We start from the raw sequence: 8,191 nt of genomic DNA, 5'->3' as shown, positions 1-8,191 counted from the left end.
TCACCCAGACATGGAAAGGCAAGATTTTATGACCCTATCATCACCTAATCTGACATGTTTGCAAGCTAAAACTATCATGTGGTGCCATCACATCCCACCAGAACAGCTTGAATGCACATGTGTCAATATAAAAGTGTTTAATCAATGGATAAAGTTAATCAAGTTGGTTTGCTGTGGTCCTACCCTAAGCCATAAAGCGTGCCCAGATTATGCCAAGAAATGACAGCCACAACATACCCACACTGTGGGGAAGTGGTTCTCAAGCTACGGGGCAGGTCCCTGCAGGTGGGGTAACCAGATCAAATAAAATTAAATGAAAAAAATTCAGGATATATCTGGATTTAGCAAAAATTAACCAAACATAGAGTTTAATAATTGTGCTATTGTGCTGAACTTTAAGTAAAATTCATCATAAATCCTTTTTTATTGTGCATGATTACTAAAATGTGTGTTTCTGAACGTGGTCATGCCAGAAAACAGTGTATAACTACTGCAGTATTATGACTCAGGTTTGTCCTTTAATGTGTGGGAGAGTCATAGTTAACGTGTGATGTTACACGTGTGTCTGTTTCCTTAGTGGTTAGACAATCATAACACTGGCTAAATGTGGCTATTAATGCTCAATTAACCATCCTTCCGTAAATATTGTCAGTTTAATCCAACAAAGTCATTCAGCATCTACATCAGCAGTCAGGTGCCAGATGTTGTCGGTCTTTGAGCGTCCATGTGGTGAGGAGATTTGGAACATCGACGCCTCGTCTGTGGTCACATGGTGGCCCATGAGGCAGAGCGATGCCTTCCTCTCAGCCTTCAGAGACCCAGCCCCTTAACTACCCCTAACAAGGTAATAACACCGCATGTATCCCCTGATCAGCAGCAAATTGTTTCTTTAGCAGCGTTGAGTGAGAGGGGAAGAGGAGCGTGCTGACGTGGAACTCATCAACGATCTCTTTAAAGCCCAGGATGTGTCTTTAGATAATCTGTGCCATGTGCACAGCTGATAAACATGTTGTTTTGGGGTGACACCCGTACGATCTGCTTACTCACATCCTGACACTGAGCACGCTGGGTGTAGTCGTGTATGTAATCTGTTTTCTTTTTTTTGTTTTCTTTTTAATGGTTGCTAAGAAAAAAACTTCAAGGACAAATGGATGTTTTTGATTCTTGTTTGAAGCCGTTGTTGTTAGAGCTATAACTTGCAGGAAGGCACAAGGAAGTTTAAAGGGTACGAGAACCCTTCCTGTAGAAAGTCACTGCTCACTGAAAGCTTTCAGGGTCCTTTTAACATGAAAGCACGACACGATAGCTTCTTGCAGCTTTGCCAGGTCACATAGATTCCTTTAAGGTGTTTACCACTTTGTACATGACAGCCAAGCTTTCACTAATGCATCTATATCGCTTCACAGACACCTTTGTGTTCATGTAAGCGCCACTAAGAAAAGCTATCAGGGAGATTTGTGAAAGGTCAGGAGATGTCCTTTTGGCCCCCAAACAGGACACTAGAAGAAAGGCTTTATATCCAAAGACTGTCAGTCATCAAAGTGTAACGCTCTAATGATGGGAAAGTTATGACCCTCATTATATTACCCTATGGGCCAGTGCACTTGCTTTGTTTCTGGCTTATGAGCTAAAGATAATGTGTCTAATCTGAACAGTGTATGTAGAATAATCCGGAATGAAGTCTTGGCTCATTGACAAAGAACTGAAGTGAAGAGAAAGGTGCAAATTCACTTGACACCGTTCCAACATCTTGTTTTCCTGGTTGAGGTTTTAAAAGAGCAGGGGAAGTTCAAAATTAGAGAAAATCCCAAACATGTGTCCATTCGAGGGGGAAGTCTTGGCAGCTCGCATAGTCGATTCTTTTTTCTCTGTCACTTCCATCCCAGTCTTGCGTTTCTCTACCAGCTGCCTGCCTCCTTGCCCTGTGTTTGTGCTTGCTTTGTTTTTATGACCACTCCAGTGATCCGTCGCCACTGCAGAGCTGCTGGTGTCAACACAGCTGAGGTGCATTACGCGGCCTGGAGTTCCTGCCTCTTACCTGGCTCCAGGCGTTGTTTTTGTGTGTGTTCACTTGAGACGTAAAAGCAGTTTTATGCATGCACTTTCTCTTGGTCCACATACACAGGGTTTGGGCCTGCTCTACCTGGCTACATCCACCCCATGTATGCAACACAACGGGGTTATTTGTGGTGGTGTAGTGCTGAGCTGTCTCACCTTACAGCAAGAAAAGTGTGAGATAAAATTTACTGGACGTCGCAGGAGTTTGCTGAGCTTCTCAAGTATTTTTAAACCAAGTTTAGATGTGAAATATAAGCTGGCATGCTGGCTTTTCTCTTTTCACTTTCATAACCCAATTTTAATGTTCTTAATTTGTGTGACAGAGTTGTCTCTTAGTTTTTGTTGAATCAGTGTCGTGTCACAAGAGCCTCTCTGTCCATAGCTTTCAAGCATTAAAATCAAAGGTTCTTAATATTTTGACAAAAAGCATGACTTCTTTTTGCTATTTTTGCCAGACGCCCGGAGTAATGAGTGTGTTGGCTGATAAGTGATCTTGCATCCGGTAGCACATCATTTTCCTGTCCTTTACATAGCTGGATAGCAAGTGAGCACTTGCAGACATTTAATGCTAGCTGACAGTAAATAATAGTCCCGTGGTTATACTTAAGAGCACGCCATATATCTTAATCGTCTTAATGTCCTAACATTAGCTAACATAGCATGGTAGCTGAAGGGAAGACCGTGAGCTGTGGTGATTACTTTATATTACATTTATCTTAAGCTTTGATATGCAATAATTTGATTATTTAACACTTTTTATGAAATTGTAATGGCCTTTTTTGCTACGTGGTGACATTCTGTAGTGGAGCAGCATGACTTTTTTCTGGATCAGAATGGTTTTTCAGGCAAGGTTGGTCAACATAAATACTCAACACGTTTCACATTATTAGGTACACATTGCTAGTAGTGGTTTGGGCCTCTTTTGCCTTCAGAACTACCTCGAATGTTTGTGGTGTAAATTCAACAAGGTGCTGGAAACATTCAACAGAGATTTTGCTCCATGATGACATGTTGTAGATTTATCAGCTCCACATGATAGGAATCACCTTATTGAATGACATCCCACAGGTGCTTCATTGGATTGAAATTTGGTAAACACTGAGGCCATTTGAGTACAGTGAACTTGTCATGATCAACAAACCAGTTTGAGATGATTTGAGCTTCATGACACGGCATGGTATCCTCCATAACATCCAAATGTTGCAGCTGAAATCAAAACTTGTCACTCCGGACAAAGTTTGTCCAATCTTCTATTGTTCAAAATCTGTTGCCTTCCTATCATCTCTTCTGGTCTCTGACACCAACATGACTTAAGACCATCCCTTGGAAACATTAGAGATGGTTGTGTAGCTTTCTGATGCTTAATTTGAACTTGAACACCCGGTTGTCTTGACTTTGTCTATATGCCTGCATACATAGGGTGTCTGACTAATTAGATATTTACAGCCTGTGTTACCTTACTTAGAAGCATTTTCCTGTAACTTTTGGCTTTTTGATAAACAAAAATGTATTATACTTTAAAAATAGTTTTTAAAAAACGCTGTCCCTTTTAACAAAACATATAGTTTGGGCTGGATCAGGTGACCCTGAATCCTCCTTTAGGTATGGAGCAATATGCCTAGGCTGCTGGGGGTTCCCATGATGCACTTCTTCACTGCATTTCTTCTTCACTCACCTTTTTTTTCCCACTCACTGTGTGTTTTTACACCACTCTGCATTTCATTATTACTTATTGTTAATCTTTGGGTCTCATCCACAGTGTGTCCTTATCCTGTCTTCCTCCCATCATCCCCAACCAATCACGACAGATGGCTGTCCCTCCCTGAGCCTGGTTCTGCCAGAGGTTTCTTCCTGTTAAAAGGGAGTTTATCCTTCCCACTGTTGCCAAATGCTTGCTCATAGGGTGTCATCCAAATGTTGGGGTTTTCTCTCTATTATTGTAGGGTTGCTATTTTACACTTTAAAACACCTTGATGTGACTGTTGTTGTGATTTGGTGATATATAAATAAAATTGGACGTGAAATGAATTGATGATTGATGATTTTCCTTTAGGAAAAAGCACCTTTTTTTAAACTTTATTAATGCAGTAGCGTTGTTGATTATCTCAAACTGGCATTAATTAAGTCCTGTTTATTTAAATACTGCTTTACTACTCTAATATTACTTCTTAATATCATTTTGAAGTACAGTTCTCACAGTTTTGTCAGTTGTGTGGCTTTGAATAGCTTGAGGAGTACCACTCCCTAAAACTCTTGGCTTAGACACTGCATACCTCCCTTTGAATCATGGAGTTATTGCTACGTAACGACAGAATAACATTTATAAAAGTAATCAAAACACTTTGCAACACCTGTTTGTTACATATGTGCTTAATTTGCAATCACAGTCTGCACAGCCTCTATAATGTGAGTCTGTGGATTCCAGGTGGTTGAGAGACTGCAGAGAGCTGGGTAATGTCCACGAGTGTGGGTTTGTCAGCGGTTCTGTGGGCTATGTTGGTGGTACTGTGGGAGAGCCAACTGCAATAAAGGTTTTTATGATGTGGTAGAAGTTGATGGGACTCTGCCAAGAGCAATCCAGATGTTACTTGCAAAGTCTGTTTCTATGGTATACATACTGTACATCGGGGTACAGAAGGCACAGAGCACTTCACATTTCCAGTGTGTTTTTTATCTAGCTGAGGAGAGGCTGTCAACAATTTGAAGAACCTCACGAAAGTTTGGAACTGTGTCTGACACTCATTATCCACAGTGGCTCACCCATCATTTTGAAAGTTTTGTGCTTTTCTCACAACAAATCCCAACATGCAGTCTCAGTGTCTCCTTCACCCACTCTCTCTGTCCCAGCAGTGTACTGGTGGCTGGCAGGCAGTGACACACATTGAGGCAGCGTCACTGGAGCCACTCTCATTCATAGACCTTGAACTCTTTAGAGGGACGTCTGGCCTCGCTGTAATGCCCCACCAGCGCTGGACCTCACTGCCCGGCCACAAGCTGTAACTCTATAGCCTCATTGTCACGCTCCATATCCTCCTGGTGACCCCGAGCCCAATTATACAGCTGACCCAGGCTTGATGACATAACCTTGGGCGTCTTTTGGGGTCTATTGGGACTCAGTGGGGCACCCCATGTCTATCATGACATGTCAGCTCTATGCGTTAACCAGACACTTCCCTGAGTGGTCCCAGTGGGAGTTAGGGGAGGAAGAATGGCTCCCAAGCAAAGCCCAGTGCATTTCATCAAATAGCCTCCCCAAGGAGTGTTTTTTGGATTAAATATATGATGAAAAAGCATTGTGTGTAAAAGCATGTCTAAAAGTATAAACAGAACAAACCAAGAATCTGAATGTTTGGAGACACTATGTCCTGAATTTTTAATTCTTACTGTCAAGAATTCAGAGCTGGAGGAGCCTCCCTTGCATGTAGATATGACACATGTGCACGTTGATCTCATTGCATTTACACATATCCATACTCTCCATGCATGCTCAGCAGCTGTGATGCATTAATGTTCTCCATGCTTAGCATGCACTATAAACTCTGGGAAGGCTACCTGTCACCAATGAAGTGTTCCTCACTGGATGAAGAGTGGATTAACATTTCCAAAGGCGTACTGTAGAGAATAAATTTCTATACGCGATTCAGCTGAAGTGAAAGGCTAACGGTCATAGCTGTCAAACAAGCATGATGGTTTTTACACAAGTAACTGAGCTGACTTAAAACACTCAAAAAGTGTGAGTAAATCAAAGTTGGCCGAGCAGTTCTGTAAATGAGATGGCTGTTTCTGAGCGTCTAGTTATGAATTAAGTTGAGGTTCAGATTCAGACTCTGATTTTGAGATTTTAATTGTAGTTAGTTCTGTGTTTCCCTGTCTTCTTGTTCAGTGTGTTTTCCAATTCTTTGGCATTTGTCTTGATTATTTCTGGTTTGTCTTTTCAGGTTACTTTTCTTTTGTGTCTTGCATTAGTTTTAGTACTTGATTAAATGATTTACCTGTCTTGCTCATCACCTGCTTCCCATCGTTTATCAGTTCCCTCTCTCTATATGAAGACCTGGGTTCTCTCGCCACACAGCTCTTCATGATATTTTCACTAAATGCCAACAGTGCATGTGTGTAATTACTTGACTAGAAATAACTGCTGCTGTTGCTGGTTGCTTAAGCTGTTGCATTTATTTGCATTTTATTAATGTACCCACCCATTAGCTAAAAGAGAAACAGCTGACTTCCCTGTAAACTGATGCAGTTCTGTGATACTTTGATGCTGAAAATTCATTAACTATTTAACTAAATAAATGAAATATGAGCTATTGTATGTAGGGTGTTAGAACAGACAGGCATAGAAGCACATATTACCAGAGTAATGCATGAACAGACGTGTACATTTTAATCTGTAAGCCGTGAAGGCTGTTTATTCTAGCACTAGTAGTAGTAGTAGAAGTGCCACACAGCTGCATTTTTAAAGAACTGTTTGAATATTGAAAAATGTGGCTCACTATGTGAAACATACCAGTATTTATACAGACGGTGGTTAACCACTTTTATTTTGACTCTCTTTTCTTCCCCTTTACCTTTAGGCTTGCGATTAGTGTAACTTGAAATCAGTTACCAGAAAAATCTCCAGTACCAAGTGTACATTTCTGGCATCCTGTTGCATGGATAACCCTCAAATGTGTTTAATACTGTCTTGAGTTACTCATCTAAAAATAAGATCAATTCAACCTGCATTCATGCTCTAGTGATTATTTTACCTGTAAAAACTGCAAATTTCCAGAATTTATTTACATCTGATCGCCTCTGTTTGTCACAGTACTGCACCGAGAAGTAAGCAGAACTTTTAAAAACTTTTTAAGGTAACCAATTGCCTTATTTAAAAGTCAAATAACTTAAAAGTTGAAGCTTATCAGAACTCCAACATTTTGATTACATTCGACATGTACCTTTTGACTAAAATAAAAGTAAAATATTTAATAATTAAATAAACTAATATTGAATAACTAGAACTTAAAGTTTTCACTCATTTCTCCCATGGAAATAAGATGACATAACTTAAAAGGAATGACTACAACAGAGTGACTTTTTTAGTTTAGCAAAACTTAATATTTATTGTCCACTTTTGTAATCCTTTACAATTAAACAAAGGTCAAACATCAACTTTAAAAACGTGAAAAAGTCAAATGATTGCCTCAATTGCATTGAGTACTACTAAATTAAACCTCTTAAGTACATTTGTTCAGTTCAAAAATATTTTCTTGGCCTCCACAAATATTCAATTCAATTCAATTCTTTATTTATTTGTCGCATGTAGTTATAGCTGGTACAACATACAGTGAAATGTTTTTTCTGGCTAAAAAAGTACTCCCCCCACTGTGCAAACATGCTAAAAAGGATTAAAATCAATCATTTTACAAATATTATTAAATACTAAAGGCAATATGTACTTTTGAATATCAAAATAGCAGATTTGATTAATTAATTAATTACACTATAAACTGTTGAAACTTGAAAATTTTAAAATGTTCATATACCGCTGTCCTGGTTCTGGTATTTTTCAATACCTGCATGGTTAACATTAAAAAATGAAATAAACAACAACAAAAAACAAAACAAGATACAGTGATCCAGCTGCTTGAGTCTCTAAGTTAGCTAACAGTTTACCAGCATCCAGTCTAGTGTACTCTGAATGAATACAGTATTGTTCAGTTCCTTGGGATTATTGCAGTAGTAGGTCCAAACACGACCAAGAAGTTCATCAGCAGTTCTTGGGAGACTTCCACAAAGTTCCTATGAATGATTTTCACAGACTGGTAATGAACTGAGTTGTTCATGGATCACTATAGCCAGTGCCACAGTATCTTCTAAAATCTACCCCATCAGACTCGTGCTGAATGAATGGGAGCAGTAAATTCATTCTTTCAATGTTTAAATATTTCAAAAATCAAAAAAGTAATAAAAAGTATTTTTGAGTAGCAGGTAATTAATATGCAAAATAGTTAAAAATAATAAGTTAAACTAACTCAAATGAAAAAAGAAATGTTAGCTGATCTTGTGTTATTTGAGTTAGTAGGACTATTCTTAAAAAATTAAGTTTACATTACTTAATTATTTCATTACTTTGAGTGTTAAGGTTTGCAGT

This window comes from Astatotilapia calliptera, chromosome 2 (assembly GCF_900246225.1).
Source record: "Astatotilapia calliptera chromosome 2, fAstCal1.2, whole genome shotgun sequence".
In the NCBI taxonomy this organism is placed as follows: domain Eukaryota; kingdom Metazoa; phylum Chordata; class Actinopteri; order Cichliformes; family Cichlidae; genus Astatotilapia; species Astatotilapia calliptera.
The sequence above is the reverse complement of the archived record's forward strand: the minus strand, read 5'-3'. Positions refer to the sequence as shown.